General features: G+C 34.2%; 1 protein-coding gene across 1 annotated transcript in view; it reads left to right on the top strand.

Moving 5' to 3' along the window:
- The window catches only part of LOC108301579 (eyes shut homolog), a 1,388,593-nt gene that overhangs the window by 469,116 nt on the left and 895,018 nt on the right, over positions 1-24,459 (top strand). The gene's annotated exons all lie outside the window — the stretch shown is intronic.

The raw sequence follows: 24,459 nt of genomic DNA, 5'->3' as shown, positions 1-24,459 counted from the left end.
GCAATTCTCCTGCCTCAGCCTCCTGAGTAGCTGGGATTACAGGCACGCACCACCATGCCCAGCTAATTTTTTGTATTTTTAGTAGAGACGGGGTTTCACCGTGTTGACCAGAATGGTCTCGATCTCTTGACCTTGTGATCCACCTGCCTCGGCCTCCCAAAGTGCTGGGATTACAGGCGTGAGCCACCGCGCCCGGCTATAACTAAAAGTTAAAATTATAGTGGTAAAATCTGGAATGTTGAGTGTGTTTGGTGGTGAGGTTTTATGATGGAAAAATGCCTTTTTTCATAAAATTTTATTATAATTTCAAACTTATAGGCAAATTGTAGTAATAGCAAAAAAATGCTTGCATACTCTCTCTGGATTCATCAGCTCTTAACTGTTAGTCACATCTGCTAAATCATTCTTTCTCTCTTTATCTCTTTCTCTATGTGTAAAATAGTGCAAAATATACCCATACACACCCAAGTACTTACAATTTTTTTCTGAACCATGAGAGAAAATTTGCGGACATTCAGAGTCCTACCCCTAAATACTTAACCATTTCCTAAGAACAATAATATTCAATTGCATAGCCTTCATAAATTATCAAAATTAAGATATAATACTATATAAACTCCATATAATACTATTTTATAATTCACAGGCTTTACTGAAATTTCATAAATTATCTCAATAAAATTATTTTCAGCTTTCCTTCATTTCTACATTTTCCCCTCTATAATCCATTCCTGAATGATAGTTAGTAGTTGTATCATCTGAACAGTTCATCAACCTATCTTTCTTTTATGACCTTTCCTTTTCGATGACTACAAATCATTTACCTTGTAGATTCTGCCTCAACTTTGGTTTATCTGACATTTCCACATGATTTGATTCTTAGGAGTACTGTGTTAATTTATAGTTAATCAGTTTTTTAAATGTCCATAAACCATTGTACTTTAACCTATAGATTGTAGTGGTTTTAGAACATATTCCCAAATTATCCAATACTCCTCTTACCAATAAGTTATACTATGACACTCCCTTAAACACAGACAGAATTTTATGATCACCTCAACCAATTGAGGCAGAAATAATAGAGTAGAAATGATGTTTTCATGGGTAGGTTGGAAAACGCCTTTTAGCTTCCACCAGTTTCCCTTGATGTTCTTTTTCTGGGAGCCTCTGGCTATCTCAAAAGCCATGCAGTTACGTCAAGGCCATGATGAAGAGAAACTATCTAGCAAGACCAGGAGTAGGGCAAGAAGCTCAGCTGTATCAGCCCCCAGTTTTAGTGTTTTCAGTCCAAATATCAGGCAGGTGAGATAACATGAGAGCCAGCCATTATAAGGCTATGAGTGTATGAGAGACCACATTACCTAGCTGCACCCAGTGAACACAAGATTTGTATGCAAAATACATGACTGATTAATCAACCATTTCAGCATAACTGGCTATACAATGGTTATAATTACGCTGTAATTTACAGGACAATTGGCATGATCACATCAATTATTAGTAGACAAATGTCAGAAAATTAGATATTTTTTCTATAGAAGCTTGTATTTTCCTTAAAACCATTTATTTATTCATGAAGGCACTCATTCATTCTATAAATCCTTATGAACACCAACTAGAGGTTAAATTAGCAAAAGGTTTCCTCTCTATGAGGAATCAGTTGAACAATTTTGCCGATAAAGAATGACAAATGCCGTTGGATTAAAACCTCTGGTAAAGAAAAAAATGTTTGAAAAATAATTGTTATTTTTTTTCATTATTTAACTGAGTTTTAATATAATTTATGTAATTTTCTGACTATGAAAACAACATGTTTATTATCAAAATATTTTTAAAGGATCGAATAAAAAATGTCAGCCATACTCTTGCCACATAAGTGATAATCATCAGTATAGTGCCATAAAGCATCCTTCCTTTGTAATAATTTCTATATATAGAAAATCTGTACATAAGTATTTGTTTATTTAATAGTTTATAAGGTTGTAGAGTATGCAAAATAAACATAATAAACAATTCCAAACAATATTTCGTTTATTAAGATGATAATTCTATCTTGTAGAGTTTAAATAACTTACTTCTAGAAATTCAGTATTGCTAACTCACTCTCATTATATTTGTGTTTGTGTTTATTTAAAAACTGCCTTTCATATGAGAATGTTCTTTTTGCATTAATTTTGACCTTTCTCGGTATTACTCTTATTTGTACTCATTTTTGTTTAGAAATGCTTTTGTCAAGATGTACTTTACTAAAATTTGGTGAATAATAATAGGAATGATATCATGAAGAATTTTCAAGTGATGTAATTTACATTTTTATATTAAATGTTTTTGACATATAGTTACTTCACTACAAAATTTTGTAAATATTACTGCTTGAAGTAGAATGTATCTCGTAGTTAAAGGGTAAATGGTTTCTTTTATAAGTTGAAAAATTAGAAAAAATCAACTCTTTTACATCTTTATTAATATCTTCTTTGACATTCCATTCACTACTGTTTATTCACCTTTATTAAAATTCCTTACAAATTTTTTGTCGTAACCTGCACAAAGAAGTGTAAACTAGGCAACACTCCAAGAACTCATCACATGTTAATAGTATTACTAAGTTTATGAGGAATAATGCAACTCAGCATTTATAGTTTTCTCACAAACATGTCAAGCTTCATAAACATCTGAAAGCAGACAATTATATACTTATGATAATGTTTGGGAAAAGAAGGTTAAATGTCTCTTTAAATTATCATTATATGAGTCAGAATCTTATGTCTAGAGAAATGAAATCTTCATAATGAATCCAGTGTATGATTCATTTATGATTTTTTCACTTTTTCATGTATTTTACCAAAGTCGATCATGTATACTTGTTATTCTTTATTGACAGTCCATCCACAACTCAAGATAGATTTTAGGGTTATATATTTGATATATGTCTCTATGCATCAGCTGAAGTAACAGAGCAGAAGTAGTGCTTCCGCGACTAGGTTAGAAAATACCTTATAGACCCTGCCAGTTTCTCTTGATTTTCTTTTTTCTGGGAGTCTATGGCTGTTACATAAGAAGGACAGCTTCCTTGAGAATTTAGGATCCCCAAATAATTATCACTTTCTAGGATAGTTTTTCAATATTAACATTTCAAACTTGTTACCAGTAACTCTAATATTATAACACATTGTCTATTTTAGCAGAAACATTAAAAGATTAAAAAATACACTTTGTGGATCATAAGAATAGTAAGCTGTATTTCTTTTAGAGTATTTGAGCAACTGAAGACAGATTTACCTTATTCATCTCAACATTATGCCTTTTGCACTATTATTAATAATGTCAATTTAATAATTATTCCATAACAAGAATCACAGCAATAAAAGAGAACAATAAAAGAGAATTAAAAAGTCACTTATTTTTGACAGCATTCTAATTTATTTTTTCATCTATTATTACACTTATTATTTACATTCATCTTTAAAAAGACCTATGATTTTGGTTTTAGTGTAATCCTAATATTGTAGATGAAAAAGCTTATGAATATTTATAGATGGAAAACATATGTCATTTATGAAGGTCACATGTCTAATTCTCAGTGATCTTATTCATCTTCATGCCGTCTGATATCAAGAACTTTAAAACTCTGACTCTTAATATTGCACACCCTTACTATTGCATACTGCTGTTTCTTGGTTCCTGTTAAATTAGAAAATGGTCGTCTGGTGAATTTCCCATGAAGTCAATTTCAGATCCATGATAACATACAGGACTGATGTTCCCAGAGAGAATTCAATATTGTAATTTGTCTAAAATCGTTCTACTTTAAGTTGTTTAAGCACCTCATTGAAATCTTAATGTTTCTGTTTTATTTGTTGATTCAAACACATGACTGCTCCAGTGTCTGATTTTCAGTGTTTCATTGCTCGGATAATGTGTTCATTTCAATCTCCCAATTGCTTAGTGTGCAGCCTAGGTTTTAGCAGTGAAATATACCTAAAACTTTCTATTAGTCTGGTGGCAAAGAGAAATGGTAAACAGTATTTTGTTTTCCAAAGAAATTTAGCTACTTCTTAAAGGATAGTTGATGTAAAATAGTAATCTGATGAATGAATCGATAAGTGATTATTTCTAGTTGTTTACTCATTAAATGTGATTAGAGATTTAAAAAAACAGTAATAAAATTTTACAGAGAAAATAACCACTAATAAAAGAGTTCAGGCAGCTGACATGCTGATGCTGCATCCTGTAGGCTAATGTAGAAATTTCTCCCATCTAGTAAATATGCATCTTTTTTATTCAGAGCTGTTTGGCACAGGTAAATGATTGCACTAACTCTGAGAATATGACATGAGCTATAGTTAGCAACTGCAAGGTAAGAGAACCCAAACCATTATTTCACTGCATTAAAATATACATTTATATCAATTCAGATAGGCTGAAATCAGGAACTGGTTTGCAAACATATTTTTCCGTTCATATATAGTTTCCCTGCTCATCATCTTTTCATAATATAATCTAATATTCTACTACTCTGCATATTAGTGTATTTAAAATGGTTAAACAGAAGTGTAAATCTCCAGAATGTATTAGCTTTGTAATAATTCTTGTGAATATAGTTTCTATCTCCAGAGTATGCATTCCTAAAAACATATTGCATATTAAACAATAAAAATTCATACATTCTTATCATGATTCAGCCTCACAATAGAAATAATTTCCTATCTTAATTCCTCATATTCTCTTGATTCTCACCTTTTTCACTCCATCCTAATTCTTTTAAATCCTAAGATGACAAAAATGCTGTTTTAATACTTTCAACTACAAGTTAAAAATATTAACTTTGCCTGATTAAATCATATATGGAATTTTTATAGCTCATAAAACTGAGATGCCCCATTATGAAGCTAATTTCAAGCACAGCTGGATCCAGGAATGACTCTGTCCAGAAATTATTTCTCTTATCTTTTGACTCTGCTCCCCTGTATATAATGACTTTATTGAAATGTAGACTGTATACATATGGTGGGAAAAATAGCTGCTGATAACCTTGTCTTTATATTAGGTTACAATTCAAAAGAAAAATCAGGTTAACTCATATAAAAATTAAATTAATACCATTTGAGTAAAATTCTCACTCCAAAGCAAACAAAATTACAGGAAATACATTAACCAGTTTTTGGATTAACCAGCTTGGATCAATTCAGTCCCTTATAGAATGTATTGGTCCATTTTCCCGCTGCTAATAAATACATACCCGAGACTCGGCTATGTACAATAGAAAGAGGTTTAATGGACTTACAGTTCCACATGGCTGAAGAGGCCTCACAATTATGGTGGAAGGCAAGGAATAACAAGTCACATCTTACATAGATGACATTAGGCAAGGAAAGAGACAGCTTATGCACGGAAACTCCCCCTTATTAAACCATCATATCTAGTGAGACTGATTCACTATCACAGGAAATACCCACCCCTCTATTCAGTTACCTTCCACTACATCCCCTCCTGTGATATGTGGGAATTGTGAGAGTTACAATTCAAAATGAGATTTGGGTGGGGACACAGCCAAACCATATCAAGGGATATTTGGTGGGATATCACTGTTAACATTACACACTTCCCTACACCTACACTCACCCCCAACTCTGCCCAGGACCACATGGGATTTCCTTAGAGGAAAGATGGCAAGCATCCAAATAGCATAGATACTTTATACATAGGATGACCTTACATACCACTTGTTCTGAAATTATTTTTGTTTATTTCTGGTTTTGGCCTAGGACAATTAACAGTAAGACCTGCTTTAAACCTCCAAAGTATCAGGTCAGTGCAAAATTAATTGCAGTTTTGCCATCACTTTAATGGCAATTTTGCCGTCACTTTAATGCCATTAAAGTGATGGCAAAACTGCAATTTCTTTTGCACCAACCTAATATCTAAATCTAGATGCAAATTATACAGTCACTCTATGGATAAAAGCACATGTCTTCTCTCCCTAAGCAAGGAAGTGGGTGCATTTGAACCAATTAAGAGAAATTGAAAAGTTGTCTTTTCTTTAGTACTATCTATTAATAAAGGAAGGGTTGCACATTTCTTCTATCCTCTCAGTGTGGAGAGGGGATGAAGAGAGAATGAAAATACTAGATACATAGGTTTTGTTGTTGTAGTTTATTCGTTTGTTTTTAGTAATGCATTAGCTGGACACGTGTTAGCTCACTGGCAGGAACCTTGCCTACTCGAAAACTGAACGTAAGTTCTCCTCACAGGCAACATTTCATTTACTGTTTCTCCAAAGAAGAGGAAAACTCTTGATGGTGAAATAAATTATGTGGACAAAATGATATGGAGACAAGAGCACAGCACAGAAAGGGCTATAGCATATGCCTCATCCCCACTCACAGTAGAATAACCTTATGTACTAGGGGAAGAAAAGGATATATCATTCGTAAATATAAGAACATATGTGTGTACAAACATGGAGAAATACAGCGCATAATATATAATGGCACTTTAAATCTCAGCTATCATAATTTTTCGAATATAATTATTTCTATGTGTTCTTTGAAAACTAGTAAATATAGTTTATTAACATGAATGTTAAATATAAAGATAAATTATGAGTGAGATTTAAAACAAAAGTGTTATAAATCAAGATGCTTTTGACTTTAAGAAACCACCAGAACAACAAACTGACTAATGGACAAACAATACAGATTTATTTTTTTCCCAAAATTACAAAACCTAGGAATGGCGATCCCAGATTTCTTTCAGCAGCTTGATGATGCCATCAAGTAGTCAGGATCTTTTTGCCTTCATGTTATTTCCAGTCTAACTACATTGCTCTTTTTGTGGAAACAGTGATAGAAACAACTATCTCACCCTTATACCAGCAATCCCCAACCTTTTTGGCACAAGGACTGGTTTTGTGAAAGACATTTTATTCCACATATGGGAAGAGGAAGTCGGGGGTCATTTGGGGATAAAACTATTCCACCTCAGGTCATCAGGCATTCGATTCTCATGAGCAGGCAACCTATATCCCTTGCATGTGAGGTTCACAATGGGGTACGTGCTCCTATGAGAATTTAATGCGGCTACTGGTCCTACAAGAGGCAGAGCTCAGGAGGTCATGCTCCCTTACCCACCATTCACCTCCTGCTGTGCAGCCCAGTTCCTAACAGGCCATGGACATGTACCAGTGCACAGCCTGGGTATTGGGGACCCCTGCCTTACACAATAAATGTTTTGAAGTGTGAAAGTGGACTTCACTCCCCACCACCATCACCACAGTATCTCTATGAGAGAGAGAAAAAAGAGGGAGAGCAAAACATCACCTGCTGATGCTATTTTGATGCGTGGAACCCATTCATTGATTTGATTTGGTCTTCTTACTGGACCATACAATCTGTACCCTGTAAAGTTGGCGAAATATTATAAGCACGACATGGTTTGCCTGTGTCCACACCAAATCTTATCTTGAATCCCCACGTGTTGTAACAAGGACCCGGTGGGAGGCAATTAGATTATGGGGGAGGGTCTTCCTGCACTGTCACTATCACAAGAACAGAGTAGGAAGACCTTCCAGCATAATTCTCACAAGATCTGATGGTTTTCACAAGTAGAGCTTTCCTAAAACATGATTTCTTTGCCTGCTGCCATCCATGCAAGACAGGACTTGCTCCTTCTTGCCTAACGCCATGACTGTTAGGCAGCACCAGCCATGTGAAACTGTGAATCCAGTTAAACCTCTTTCTTTTGTAAATTGCCCAGTCTCAGGTATGTCTTTATCAGCATTGTGAGAATGGACTAATACAAAGCACTTCAATTGTGATGATATAGCTTTGGAGTTAAAAAGAAAAAGAAAAAAAATCTGCCTGCTCTACCTGGTTAGGCAAACTTTCATTTCAAATGAACATTTTTTTCTTTCTTTTTTTTTTTTTTTTTTGGCGGAGTTTCGCTTTCGTTACCCAGGCTGGAGGGCAATGGCGCGATCTCGGCTCACCGCAACCTCCGCCTCCTGGGTTCAGGCAATTCTCCTGCCTCAGCCTCCTGAGTAGTTGGGATTACAGGCACGTGCCACCATGCCCAGCTGATTTTTTGTATTTTTTTTAGTAGAGACGGGGTTTCACCATGTTGACCAGGATGGTCTCGATCTCTTGACCTTGTGATCCACCTGCCTCGGCCTCCCAAAGTGCTGGGATTACAGGCGTGAGCCACCGCGCCCGGCCCTCTTTCTTTCTTTTTTTTGAGACAAAATCTTTCTCTGTTGCCCGTGCTGGAGTGTAGTGGCTCACTCTTGGCTCACTGCAACCTCTGCCTCCCGGGTCCAAGTGATTCTTCTGCCTCATCCTCCCGAGTAGCTGAGATTACAGGCGTCTGCCACCACACCTACCTAATTTTTATACTTTTAGTAGAGATGGGGTTTCACCGTGTTGTGAGGCTGGCCTTGAACTCCTGACCTCAGTTGATCCACCTGCCACAGCCTCCCCATCCCACTGTGGCCTGGGATTACAGGCATGAGCCACAGTGCTCAGCCTTAACTGAACATTTTTTGTAAAGTAGAAATGTCAGGTCGTTAATGAAAGACAGGATCCAGAAGTCCTAAGTGCCTCCTGAATAGGACAGCTGACCTTAGATTATGAACTTTGTTTTCCATTGGCATTTATCTAAAATGAGACACTAAATGTGTTTAGTGATTACAAAGAACAAGAAAAGAACAAAGAGCTATTTTTGTTTTATTTTCATCGTAAAGCTTAATAATGTCTTTTTCAATGCTTTGCATGAATTGTAGTCTTTAGTGTAAGGGCCTCCCATGCAATGCCTTTTCACTAAAAGGCTCAAAATGCTTTTTAATTCATGGAATGTTTTGAGGCTTGTATATTAAGAAATGAGAAAAAAAAAAAGTCTGTATAATGCTTATAACCGAGCACAATTTTAAAAGCCATAAAATGGATGAAGAAAGAGATGTATATTTATGTCTAATACTCATGTCTGAAAACAGAAACGTTTTTGAAGTTTCTGAAAATTGATTTTAATAGTTTTCTAACCTGCTTTAAGGTTTTAGAATATGTCTGAATGTCTAGCCTTACCTAGAAATTTCTCTTTTTTTTTTTTTTTTTTTCCTGTCAATGTATCCCTAGAGGTTTTCTTCCGGTTGTGAGGGAAATGTTATGATATAAATTTTGTTCCTTACAAATTCCTATCTTGAAACCCTAAACCCCTAGTAAATCGGAATGTGATTGTATTAGAAGGCAGGCCCTTTAAAGAGATAATTAAGGCACAATGAGGTCATCAAGATGGGCCTCAATTCAACATGGGTAGTGTACATATAAGAAGAGAAAATGGAGACACAAGGATACATGGAGGGAAGATCATGCAGTGACATAGGGAGGAGACCGTCTCCCACAACAAGTCAGGGAGAGGGCTTCAGAGGACACCAGTCCTGTCATGCTGCCCAACATGGGTCTTGGACATCTAGCCTCGAGAACTGTGAGAAAACGAATTTCTGTTATTCAAGCCACCTAGTCTGTGGCAGTAGACAAAGGTAGAGTTCCCTTTTTGAAAACCTTCAGTTCTTGTGAGACTCAGCCACTATCATGAGAACAGCGGAGGAAAGACCCTCTCCCATAAGTCAACCCTAAAAATCTACTAGAGGAGTCAGGGAGGTAAACAAGGGAAGAATTCGCTAAAGCAACCAAAGAGCTGTTAAATACCTTAAGTGGTTAAAGACATAATGAGTGGCTTGAAGCTGTTGGTATTTGGTAAAGTTGAAACAGCATTTGGTAGGGAAGTAGAAACTCCAGCACCATGTTCTTAACACTCTTAAAAATCCCAGAGGAAAGATATATTCAGAGAAAATTGCTTGCAGTCACTGAATTTTAATATTTTGAGGCCATGGCTTTAAACCCCCACTACAAAATATTTGTGAGATAGATGTATCAGGAAGGATTTTGTTGTCTCAGGGTGAAGATAGTCTAAAAAGAACACAAGCAAGGTGTCTTGCTCTTTCTAGAGCTCTCCCAAATAATGAAAAAGATACACGTTAAAAATTAAAAGAAAATGAAAAATGGAGAGAAAACTTGCCTGAACTAATACAGGAGCTTTTTGTTGTGAAGGTAACTAGAGGAAGAACAATTCATGGATCATAATAATTACCACATTATACATTTATTTATTTTAATCATTTAATTTAATTTGTGTATTCTATTGCAAGCATAATTTGTATTCTCACTATTTTAGATATAAAAGAGAATCTAGTTATAGCTTCTTTAGAGAAGTGGCATGTATCTATCTATAACTAAACACAGTTTTAGGAATAAGCTGATTCTGTTTAAAGTTTAGTTCTATCCTTGCTCAGAAGGGCCTGCGTTCTTCCCAACATGTATATACAAAGTTCAGAGCAGTTTGCCTGTGTGTAATGTTGTTTTCCAAAATAAATAATTAATTTTTCAAATATCATACAGTTGTATTCTCAGAATACACTCCTATATATTTTTGAACTGTCTGTTTAGGACAGTGGGATTGTCTGAAATGTTCAGTGTATCCTGAAGGTCAGTATATTTGAATTCTGTTGGGTTTGGTCCATCAGGGTGCCCGGAGGAGTTGTATTTATTTTATTTTTTCTTTTTAAAAATAAAAGTGATCTCGAAATATCATCCTACTGTAAAAAGAAACACTTGAAATTTTTTTCTTTTTTGCCAAATCACTTCTCTCCTGAAGGAATGATTTCTTTTTTATTTTTTTTCCATTAACTTTTATTTTTAAGTTTTGTGGTACATGTGCAGGTTTGTTACATAGGTAAATGTGTGTCATGGTGGTTTGCTGCACAGATCAACCGATTTACCTAGGTATTAAGCCCAGTCCATCCGCTCTTCTTCCATACACTCTCTTTCTCTCTGCCCCCTGCCCCTACGGACAGGCCCCACTGTGTATTGTTCCTATAGGTTCCTTAGTGTCCATGTATTTATTCTCATCATTCAGTTCCCACTTAGAAGTGAGAACGTGTGGTGTTTGCTTTTCTGTTCCTGCATTAGTTTTCTGTTCCTGCATTAGTTTGCTGACGATGTTGGCATCTAGCTCTCCATCCATGTCCCTGTAAAGGACATAATCTCATTCCGTTTTATGAATGCATAATATTCCATGGTATATATGTATCACATTTTCTTTATCCAGTCTATCATTGATGGGCATTTAGGTTGATTCTGTGTCTCTGCTTTTGTGATTGGTGCTACAATGGACATATGTGTGTATGTGTATAATAGAATGATTTATATTCCTTTGGGTTTATACTCAGTAATGGCATTGCTGGGTCAAATGGTATTTCTACTTATAGCTCTTTGGGGAACTGCCACATTGTCTTCAACAGTGGTTTAACTAATTTACATTCCAAATAGCAGTGTACCAGGCGTTCCTTTTTCCCACAACCTCACCAGCATCTGTTGTTTCTTGACTTTTTAATAGTTGCCACTCTGAATGGTGTGAGATGGTATCTCATTGTGATTCTGATTTGCATTTCCCTATTGATCAGTGATGTCGAGGTTTTTTTCATGTTTGGTGACTGCATGAATGTCTTTTGAGAAGTGCATGTTCATGTTCTTTGCCCACTTTTTAATGGGATTGTTTCGGTTTTTCTTGTAAATTTGTGTAAGTTCCCTGTAGACTCTGGATATGAGGCTGTTGATACAGGGATAAATTGCGAACATTTTCTCCCATTCTAAAGGCTGTCTGTTCACTCTTATAATAGGCTTTTTTTTTTTTTTCCTTCTGTGCAGAATCTCTTTAGTTCAATTAGATTCCATTTGTCTGTTTTTGTTTTTGTTTTAATTGCTTTTGTTGTTTTTGTCATCAAATCTCTGCCCATGCCTATGTCTTGAATGCCATTTCCTAGATTTTCTAGGGTTTTTATAGTTTTGAGTTTTACATTCAAGTTTTTAATCCATCTTGAATTAATTTTTGTGTAATGTGTAATGAAGTGGTCGAGTTCCAATTTGCTGCATATGGCTAGCCACTTCTCCCAACAACATTTATTAAAAAGAGAGTGTTTTCCCCATTGCTTGTTTTTGTCAGATTTTTTGAAGATCAGCTGGTTATAAGTGTGCAGTCTTATTTCTGAATTCTCTATTGGATTCCACTGGTCTGTGTGTCTGTTTTCATTGCCAGTACCATGCTATTTTGGTTACTGTATCCTTGTAGTATAGTTTGAAGTCTTTTAGTGAGATGCCTACAGCTTTGTTCTTTTTAGTTAGGATTGATTGTCTTGGCTATACTGGCACTTTTTTTATTCTATATAAATTTTAAACTACTTTTTTTCTTAAATTATGTAAAGAATGTAAAATGGTAGTTTAATGGGAATATCATTGAATCTATGAATTACTTTGGGCAATATGACCATTTTCATGATATTGATACTTCCTATCCATGAGCATGCAATGTTTTTCCATTGTTTGTTTCTTCTCTGATTTCCTTGAGCAGAAGTTTATAGCTATTCTTGAAAAGCTCCTCCACTTCCCTTGTTAATTGTATTCTTAGGTATGTTATTTTCTTTGTAGCAATTGTGGGTGGGATGTCATTCATAATTTGGCTCTCAGCATTGCTGTTGTTGGTGTGTAGTAATGCTAGAGATTTTTGCACATTTATTTATTTTCAAAGCTGTTCATGGGTCCAGGGGAGGTCAGCATGTTTGGAATGATTGGTATATCCCTATGAGATAATCAGTATATCTAGAGACAGCAAGTTATTCAGAATGGATAGAGGGCTTTCCTCCTGAGACTTTTAGAGTGGACCAGGTTGTACACACATCTACTTGTCCCAAACCTTATGTTGACCCCCGATCCCATCCTCAAAGAAAGCTTATATGACTCTCACTTGCTCCTGCTGAAAAATCACACTTCAGTTACAGTAGCATGTCTTTCCCTGCCTGGCTGGTTTGTCTGTTTTGGAAATCCAGTGGAAAGAAGACTCTGCCCTCTGCTGCCTCACTTCCACCCCATTCCAGCTTCCTCATCTGCCTCACTACCTTGGGGAACATAGGATTGGCCTTATAGCTAGCATGCCCCACTGTGGATTCTAACCAACCCACTGTGTCTTCACTTTGCCCCTCCACAGACTTCCCTGGGTTTTTACTCTAAAGTAGCACAGCTTATTGCTAAGGCCCACTTACCACTAAGGCCTTGCCAGATGCCCTTTGCTGTCTCTGGCCAGAGCTTAGGCACCATCACTCAGTGACATTGAGAAATAAGTTACATGTGAAGTGTTTAGCATGAATGACCATTCCTCAAATGGCAGAAACTATCTACTAGTGTCATCTGTATATGTAAACCTCTTAATTTCCTTCATGTAGACTTGGGCCTGATTTTAGGTTATCTGTAGATATTTATGAATTCATGATTGAAAGGATCTTTTAGAAACCATGTTATTTGAACCTGGGAACACAGTTAAAACTATTACCAGATAAAACTAAGAAAAACTTACCTAAGTGTTTTATATAATTTTTTTCAAAAACATTATTTTTATTAAATAAGCAAATATATCTATATTCTAGCTTTTTATTATATTCTTCAGAAATCTTACTAAAATTACTCAGTTAAAAGAAAAAATAGGGTACAAATGTACGGTTAGAAGTAAAATGTGGTATTTGATAGATTACTAGGGTTACTATAATTAATAATCTATTGCACATTTCAAAATAGCTAAAAGAAAATAGTTTGAATGTTCCTTGCATTAAAAAAAAAGATAAATATTTAAGGTGATAGATATTCCAATTATTCTGATTTGATCTTTATAGATTAGATGAATGTATAAAAATGTTACATGTATCCCAATATATGAACATCTATTATGTATTAATAAAAAAAGAAAAATATTTTATGCCACAGTTACTTCAGAGCTATAAGTTTTATAAAGTTAATGGCATGTTCCTCACTATACTTCTTCAGGATAAACATGATCCTAGTATGTAAATTAGCACCTACAATTGGGGCTTGTACTTGTTTTCCCTTCATTCAGTTTTCTAACAACAACATCTCAAATTAGAAAGAATGGTCATCAGGAAATGTTTCTTAAGTAAGTGGAGATCAGAATAGTTGATCACTGTTTTAAAAAGCTTAATAGAAATCGTAGATCCTCTTAAAAGAAATCAATTATTTGGATATAAATAATCCTAAAATAATTTCTTAGAGTCCAGTTTATGCATTGATTTATTAATTATAAGCTGATTTTCCTGATGAGTGGCCGGTGAGGTTTTAAATTCACTTGTGTTCATTCATGGAGAATTACAGAAGGCATACTTGCTTTATGCTGAAGAAATCCTCAAAATGTTGGGTATATTAGTGATGAGATTACTCACAATTAAACATTCAAAAATTTTTTATTCCATTCTAAACCAGAATATATATTCAAAATTTAGTTTAAAATAAACTCTAGAAATAGCAATTATCTAGAAAAGACAGTATATTTTACATACACCTATTTCTCTGCTATGATTTTTGGCAAGATGGGAAAAAGTAATACCATGCCTTCAGACTTTCATTTTGGTATAGCCATCTATGGAAAAGGATGAAAATTAAAGAAGTATAGTTATTTTCAAACTACATATTATATAGTTAATTAAGTGCAAAAGATATTTTCTATGAGTATTCATTAGATTTGCTAACTTTCCAAATTGTGCTGTTACAAGCTGACCTAAGAAGTTAAAACTTCTCACTTTTAATATAAATCCCAACTCAAACAGGTATTGTTACCGAGTACTACTCACCCACTGAGAAATCAGGAATCAGACACTTGAGAACTGGCAAAAAAAAAAATGCAATGCAAATTCAAAGGAAATGAACTTATGAGTAGAATTTAAAATCTTGTCATAGACATAGGATCTTACAAAATTGACAAAAGTTCTGCTGGAGAATTTTTTCAATCATACGCTATTGCCAATAGAGATTGGACAAAGTTAGGCTGGCTAAAGCTGAACAAGGGAAAATCAACAAGACTGTTTACATGAGAGGTTATTCAAAAGATAATGATTTGTATATTGAAGATGAAGAGAGGCATTTTGAAAACCTGAGAAAGTTATAACATAGTTTTATTAAATTAATTTTACTCTGTCAAAAAAGAAATAAAGAATGCAGTAAGATAACATTATGTATGTTAGGATTGAGGGGCATGTCATAAATCATAACTCATGATTTCGAATGCGCTTTTGTAAAACCTAAGATATCCTTTAAAATGTGTATATATTAGTGTTTTTCTAAGATTAAACAAATTCTCGTTTTCACTGTGTAATGTGCAATTTTGGTCCCTTTGTTAATTTGGCTTATCTTCAGTTCTCTGGGATTCTTACTTCTGTTACTCCATGATGATACCTTCTATATCTTAGGTACATATGTATGTTTATCTGTCTATCTACATGTGTACACACATATCCGCACCAGAGGGCTTACGGAAACATATATGCTAAAATAAAATGCATTTGAATATGTACAAAAGTAAAACATTAAACAGCTCCACCATAATGCCTCCTTTAGGATTACTCAGATATTTCTTATTTGTTCACACAATTAAAAAGTAGTATAAAATGTGTTCTTTGTGAAAATAACCTTATTTTTCTATTAACAAATATGTGTGAGTCCACATACATAGACAAATATTAAAACATCTAAAAATGTAATATTAGTGTGTGGAGCGTAGGAGTGAATATCTAGTTGTTGGAAGAAACTGTTCTTCCAGAGATGGGTGGTCATGGCAGTGATAGATGCAGAAGCTATGCTTTATAAGGAATGAGTGAAGAAAGTTGGGAAATATCCCATTGAAATAGGAAATTTTTGTCATTAAATGAAAGATGTTTTCAAGTACATGTAAAATGGATTAGAATGCTCATGGATCATTTCTGCTAATAGAATGCTATCAAATGGATGGGAGAATTTTTTTTTTGTGAGATGAAATCTTGCACTGTCTGTGGCCCAAGCTGGAGTCCAGTGGCGTGATCTCAGCTCACTGCAACCTCTGCCCCCCGAGTTCAAGCAATTCGCCTACCTCAGCTTCCCGAGTAGCTGCGACTACAGACATGCACCGTCATGCCCGGCTTATTTTTGTGTATTTAGTAGAGACAGGGTTTCAGTATGTTGGCCAGGCAGGTCTTGAAATCTTGACCTTGTGATCCACCCGCCTCAGCCTCCCAAAGTGCTGGAATTACAGGTGTGAGCCACCGTGCCCAGCTGAATTTTTTTAAGTATATCTAAGATGGCTGTGTGCAGTGGCTCACACCTGTAATCCCAGCACTTTGGGCCACCAAGTCGGGCGGATCACTTGAGGTCAGCAGTTTGAGACCAGCCCAGCGTAGCAAATCTCCATCTCTACAAAAAAAACACAAAAATTAGTCGGGTATGGTGGTACACACCTGTGGTCCCAGCTGCTTGGAAGTCTGAGACACAAGAATTGCTTGAAGTTCACTAGGAGGAAGAGGTTGCATTGAGATCACGCCCCTGTATTCCAGCCTAGGTGACAGAGCAAGACTCTCTAAAAAAAGAAAAAAAAGTAAGATTATTAAAATAATAAAATGTAAAAAGGCTTGACACTTTGCAAGTGTTATAAAACTGGGGTTAAATTTAAGTTTTGATGTTAGAGCTGTTGCAAAACCAAATTAGCTGTGAAGTTGTGTGTTTCTTGACACTGGAAGGGCCCTGAAACATTCAAATAATAACTTCTTGAATGTGCTTTTTGGGAAATTTCAGCACTAGAAGATGCGAACATTCAAATGAAACAAAATTTAAAAATATTTTATCAGAAACGACTTTTATCCCTGAATATATGAGTGGCTCAGGATTTGGACTGACTCTTTCCATGGGAGCACTATGTTTTCAGTGAAACCTAAAATTGTTCTGTCAACAGAATTTTTTTTGTTTATTCATTTAAATTCAGAGCAGATACAGGGCTCCATTTACCGGTAAACTCAAAATATTTTATCTGTCTTAGATTGTGTTCTCAGGATTTTCAAGTATATATAAACGACCCTGAAAAGTGCATAGTACATAGCTATAAAAGGTAATTACCATTAATGTTATAATATTTGTTTATAATATTTGCTGACTTGACTAGAGCAATCTGATATAAATTTGCAAACTTTCTTGATAATTGAGAATTTTGCCTTGAGAAGAGCTTTCTGAACACAGTAGAGTAATATAGAAAAGGTAATACAAGTTATAATAGATTGAGGTAAGTTTCATTGTCGAGGTGGGTTCTGGCTATTTGCTTGTTATCTCTTAAAAATAATCCCCTGAATAAAAATCTACTTTCTTTTATATTAAATGTTTTATACTTAAAAGTAGAATATAGAAGAAAAAATGCCATCTTAACCAACGTTCTCAGTGTAATTTGAATTTATTACATTCCCTTCTCCATTTTTTCTTACGTGTTTTTTAACATATGAACTAGGTTGGGGCACCTCACATGGCTTGTAGAGCAGTTGTTTTTAATGCTTTTTGTCTCATCTCAGCTGTGTTAGACAATTTTCAATATATTGGCTTTATATTGGCTTTTTTTGTTGTTGTTGTTGGAAGCCGGGAGATCTTACTGAGGTCACACACAAGGGAGCCACTCATAGATCAGCCCAGAAGTTTGCCCCTTTTGGCCTGTGGGCAACCCTTGGCTAATAGGGAACAAGACTCTGTGAATAGTTGCTTCATTGTCAGTCATTCTGAGTAAATTTCTGATTTGTCTTTACAGATTTTCTGTCAGTGCTCATTGTGTACATAATTATGTATTGCATATACAAATTACCCTCAAAATTTTGTTTCTTAAAGAACAAGCATTTATTATCTCATCGTTTCTGTGAGTCAAGAATTTAGGAACAGTTATCTGGGTGGTTGTGGCTGTGTATATTTCATGAGGTTGCATACAAGACACCATCTGGATTACAATTATATGAAGACCCGCATAGGGTTGAAAAATCCTCTTTTATATATTCTCATGTGGCTACTGGTCAAGGCTCCAGTTCTTTTCCACATGGGCCTCTTTATAATGATATATGAGTGTCCTTATGATAGAGCATCTAGCTTGCCCAGGAGCTCCAAACAGTGTAGGAGGAAGCCACCCTTTCAAGCAGAAGGGGAGTAGACTTCATCTTTGCTGAGAAAAGTATGAAAGAATTTAAAAACTACTGTAGTCAGACTGAGTCGCAGTTATAGTGGCAAACTGCTAAACAATGCATTCTTAAATGACTTTTCTTTTTCCCTGTTTGTTCTTTCCACTCCTTCACTTCTGCTTACTTGGATCGTCTTCCAAATAAACAACCAGCACCCAGCTCTGTCTTAATTTCTGCATATGGAGAATTCCAAATTAATGAAATTTAAATATGATCAATATCAATATATGAAACAAATTTTACTGAAAACTGAGTTGAAATGATATAATCTACAATAAAGGAAGTTATTTTGAGTTTTATTCATTCACAACTACTGAGACAGTTGTAGTTAATATCCTTTTTACCTAAATCCTTGTATATGTCCAATTACAATTTGAACAGTTATTTAGACAATATTCCAGTTTTTAAAGTGGTTTCAAGAAACTTTGATTTATGTTACAATAATTGCTAAGCATAGCTTCTCTTAATCTGTATTCATAATTGATAGTAATAATAGAATTACTCAGGATAAAAGTAAAAATGTTAAATTAAAATGACCTTCAGCATACATAATTTAAACAATACTAAAATTACTTATTTTATAATTCAATTTGGATTATACTTTATACAGTTTACTTAAGGCTATAATAAAATTAAATTACACATTTGAAAATACATATAATAATAATTTAGATTCCCATCTATCACAATCTCTGCAACAAAAATGAAATAAGATTAAAGTACCTGTATTTTTAAAAATTTAGAGCATATAATGTGCTCAATGGAATAGTAATGAAGATACTGAAATGAGAAGCAGTATCATATTGAACTGATAATCAAGACCATTCTGGTCAGATATTTGGCTTTTCCTAGTCACTAGGCCATCCCCTACTTATCAACCTGAGGCTCCTATTATGTTTACCAGAGACATAATAGTTTATAATATCAGTTATAAGAATAATGTTTTACAAAAAAAAATAAGTCAAATTTGTAAGACCATGGCATTCATCTGAAGGATGAATATAAATAGAAGTATGTAAATTCCAATGACCTCGATCAGCTCTATGACAATTTCTGATCCAGTTAGAAGTTCTGGTATGTCATCCGGGACAGAGAAGAGGTCAGGACACAGTGGTAAGAGAAGTGCAAAATGGTTTGTTTTGGTTTGGTTTATGGTTATTCTTCAGAACTATAGCTCCTTATGTAAAAATAAGGCAAAAATTCCAAAAGGTCCAAATTTTTGACAACAGCATAGGTAAATAAACAAAATTAGGCCTAATATCCTAGGTGTGTAGATTTCTAATTGGAGGTTTCCTGTTCATGACTATGATCAGTTACTGATAAACAGAGTATCTACTATTAAAAAAAGAAAACAAGTTACATGTAGTTTTGGTCACTAATTATTAAAAAAAGAAAAATCACAGGAAGGAACTGTAGTGATTCTGGAATTGTATAAAGTCATTTGTTTACACATCTGATACTTTTCAACGATTCTAACTTAAGAATTTTGGGCTTCCGCAAAGTTTGTAAATAAACACTCAGCTTCTGAGCATTTAGACTTAATGTATTAAAGTTGATGCTTTGCAAATATAAAAAGCCATGTTATAACATTGTTCCCTCCTTGACTATTATTAAACTACATCCCTATCAACCATATTATCAAAGCCCAGAAAATGGGACATTAGAAATTGTAAATGTACTTCTTTTTAAAAGTAAATATTTCAAAGTCAAATAAGAATTTAGTGAGTGTATGTAACTTGAATTAACCCCTATTTAAATTAAAATGTTATCCACCTCAACAAAAAATGAAACAGGTTTCTGAGTAGAGTAGATTCTGGGAGATGAAAATTCTGTTTTTGAAAGCTTCTTCTTTCTTACCTTAGTGGTATGATACCAGGCACATTTTATTTGTTTGATAAACAAATAAAGCAATTCTGGAGAATTGCTTTGTTATGTGCCTCATAACTTATCTTAATAAATGAATCAAGTGCTGTTTTTGGAGTGGTAAAATCCATAAAACTCCCATGGACAAGACCAACAGCAGACATGGGTTATGTTTTATCTTTCAGGAACAGAAACAAGTGAAGGAAATACTGGAAAATAAATAGTACGATGTTGGGCTTAATCAATGTAAAATAAAAGTAGCTGTATCAAAGGAACAGTATCAGCAACCTTAGTAAGGGCCTAAAGGAGGATTTTCAGGAGGGACTTGGGTAGTAAGTGGTGACTAGCAGCATGGTTATTGGAAAGCATCCACGCCAGGTTGTTATCCAAACAGCTGCAAACCATACAAAATAATTTAACTTACTTCTTATCTGCAACAACAGATTGTAAAACAGTGTTTACCAATTTGAAGAATCATTTGAGAGTGGCTCCTGTCACCTGCAAATAGCAGTTAAACTAAATTTTTTGTATCAGTAAGCTAAATGGAAGCATGACATTGGGCCTGTCTAATGCTAAGTTCTGAGTTCTCATTTTTAACAATTGTTTGAGTGTCATATTTTATAGTTGCTATGCTGCAAAATTAATTTGTCTTTTTTGCCCATTCTCCTAGTATGGCGGAGCAATTCTTGTGTCAAAACCCTAGTGTGACAGTGTCATTATGTAGTAGTGTTTAATAGTTTTTAATAAATCCTTTTCTATAAACAAGTCGGGTATGTTATTTCAATCTGTCAGGCATTTTATTAAAATGCTTATAAAGTAAATAAATATGTATGGGATAAAACTGCTTATAATACCAATATAAATAGCACAATTTCCCCATATGTTATAAATTTTTACAGATCATTGTGTAAATATTTTTGTGAAACATAGGGTTATAAATTGCAATGCACTTCTATTTTATAGGAGTTTTGAAAATGTTTCCTCCATTCAAGCTAAGAATGTAAACATTACATAACCTTGAAGGAACGAAGAGTAAAAGTTTAACATTAAAAGTTTAAAATTTAAATAATAGGCCCTTTACAAATAACAAGAAGATGACTGCAATAACATACTCTGAAATTAGCAAGTGGAGTGCATTCCAGGAAAGCAAAGCTTAGCACTCACAAAGCAGTCGATCTAATTCACTATATTAACACTTGATCAAGAAAAATACATATGACTATATCAATCATTATCATATCATATATCAGTTAATCAATATGATTATATGATATCAACAGATGAATAAGAAAAATCATATAATCTTGATGCACAAAAATCACTTGGCAAAACTCAATTTCCACTCATAAAAACTGTCAAAAAGATTAAGAATAAAAGGTAACCTCCTTTACCTAATAGAGGCTACATTTTAAAAACCTACAGCTAACATTACTCAATGATGAAAACTATACCCTTTCTCCTTAAAATTTGATACAGGCAAGCATTTCCCGTCACAACAGTGCTATTTAATATTCTTTTAAAAGTCCTACTGGGTGCAATAAGATGAGGAAGAGAAATAAAAGGTGTGCTGATTGAACAGGAAGAAATAGAATGGTCTTTATTTACAGGTATAATAATTATTGTTGGAGAAGATAATTTTCTTTGTAGAAAACTCTACTATCTACTATTTAAAAAAAAGGAAAAAAAAGCCTCTTGGGCCTAATAAGCCAGTGTAGCAAGGTTTATATGATAAAAGATCATCGTACAGAGGTCAGTTGGTTTCCAGGAATGAACACTGGAATATTGGAAAGAAGAAACAAAAAAACAAACCACTTAGAACAATAAACAAAAATGAAGCATTTGGATATAAATATAATAAAATATTTACAATATCTCTACATAGAAAAGTATAAAATACCCATGAAATAAATCAAAGAAGGTATGTGTAAGTGGAGAGATATTTCTTCAAATGGGTTGAAAAACTCAAAGATGATGTTTCTTCCAACTTGATGTACAGATTAAAAGCAATTTCACTCAAAATTCCAGAAAAGTTTTTAAAAATATACCTGAATAAATTATTTCAAATTATTTATTCAGGTACTTCTCCTTTAAAGAGGTGTACATGACTCCTTATCTGTTAATTACGGGATGTGCACAGCAACTTCCCTGTAAAGATTAATGTTGATAAAATGTGATGAGAGTGAGCCTTTTCTATGATGTCTTTCTCCCAGAAACCTGTAACACCAGTGTAACCATGGGAATAATATTAAACAAGCCTAAATTGAAGTATAGTTTACAAAATACTTGACCAATGCTCTTCAAAACAGTGGAGGTCATCAAAAACAAGGAAGTATGAGAAAATATTAGAGACTAAAGGAGCCTAAGGAGACATGACAACTAAATGTAATGTGGTATTCTGAATAGAATTCTTGAACAGAAACAAAAGACATTTAGGTAATTCTTGAACAGAAACAAAAGACATTTAGGTAAAAACTAAGGAAACTGCAATAATGTATAGGCTTTAGTTAATAATAATGTAGTAATATTGTGTCATAAATTTAGTTAATAATAATGTAGTAATATGTGACAAACATACCATGTTAATTTAAGATGTTAATAATCAATGAAACTGGATATAGAGTATGTGAGAATATTCTGTGCTACCCTTGCAAGTCTTCCGTTAACCTAAAATTATCGCAAAATACAAATTCTGTTAAATTTTTTTATACTCCTCCCTTCAAAAAATCTTTGTTAGGTAAGTAATTTTTTTCTCCTTTGCAATGAAAATTATAAGCAATGTTAATATTGTTCATAGGTAAGAATGTAGACATATGGATATTTTATATAATTCTGCCAAGAATATAAATTGATGGGGTGACTGGGCAACATAGTATGACCCATTTTGTATGATGGACACACACAAAATGTCCATTTTATATAATGAATGCACACACAAAAGTTAGGCAGGTGTGACGGTGCATGCCACCTATAGTCCTACATGGGAGGCTGAGATGAGAAAATTACTTGAGGCCAGTAGTTTTATATTACAGTGAGCTATAATTGGGCCACTCCATTGCATTCCAGTCTGGGCAACAGAGCAAGAACCTGCCTCAAAATAAATAAATAAATAAATAAATAAGATACATATATTGATAATGCTTCTTTGAAGAATAACTTATGGTATTCACAGAAAGACAATGAACACTTCAAATAGTGACAAAATGACCCTTGAGTTTATTTTGCATATAAGTTTATCTTGCATATAAGAGTAAACCGCTAGTGATGAATTCCTCTCAAAAAAAAAAAAAAAAAAACTGCTCTGGGTTTCTTTGTGCTACAAAGAGAGAGAGGCAATTGAATACTGAAGATTTCATCTTGACAGTACAAGATCAGACCATCTATAAATCCACACACGGTTAAAGCAAGTCTTATTGTTTGTTGGTCAGGAAAGTCTTCAGCTAGGTAAGGATCTAGGATAATAGAGTTACTAGCATTCCGAATTGTCTAAAATTTATAGTTACCTAGCTTTGGATGGGTAAAGTTAGTTGCAGTGAAAATCAAAACTTAACTTTTATATCACCTAAGCAACTGTGTACCCAAATAAAACAGAGTGGCTGAATTTGGCCAGCTAAGCAGTACAGACTAAGCAGTACAAAAAAAATTCTACTTTTGCAAATTTGCTAGTATTATAACTTTGGTAAAGTTATATATTGTGAATAAGTTTTCAGTAAATATTAGCTGTGGTAAAACTTATGATCCAGTACTATATAATGATCTAATTCCTGTTTATGTAATTTATCCTTTTCCATCAGCATCACCAGACTGTGCTCTCCCACATTATATTTCAGCCATTCAGAACTACTTGCAATTTTTGGATTAACTCACATTATTTTCTTATTCTTGCCCTTGAGTGATAAAAATTCATTTCTTTATATGCTGATTATAGCACTTATATACAATCAAATACTTGTGTTTGTCTATTTTCCCAACTAGGCTCGTTGTTTCTTGAAGGCAGACGCAGAGTTTCACTTGTGTTTGTATTCTTAGCATTCATAAAGGATCTCCATGTTGTATGTACTGGACAAATCTGTACCAATAGCTATGGACATTACACTTTAATCAATGTTGTCGATCCTCCATCAGTTCTTGAAACATGGTTTAACAGGTGACATCTGAATGGTTTATATAAAAGCATTTTTAAAAAATTAATAAGAGGAAATACAATCGTCTCTGACCTATTGACTCTTTCCATATCTCTTCTTCCTATTATGGAGCATACCTTTCATCCAATTTCCCCATTTTAAGAAGTCTCCTAGAGACCTCTGTTTTATTTCTTTTCAAACAATTCACTTGGATTTAATCAGATACACACAATAATGTAATTTCCTGTATTAGTTTCCTAAGAATGATATAACAAATGACCACAAACTTGCTAGCTTAAAATAACAGAAATTTATTTGTTCATAGTTGTGGATATCAGAAGTTCATAATTAAAGTATCAG

The sequence above is a fragment of the Cebus imitator genome, unplaced genomic scaffold, assembly GCF_001604975.1.
Source record: "Cebus imitator isolate Cc_AM_T3 unplaced genomic scaffold, Cebus_imitator-1.0 Scaffold36, whole genome shotgun sequence".
Taxonomy (NCBI): Eukaryota; Metazoa; Chordata; class Mammalia; order Primates; family Cebidae; genus Cebus; species Cebus imitator.
Note: the sequence above shows the minus strand (reverse complement) of the source record. Positions and strands in the feature narration are given on the sequence as shown.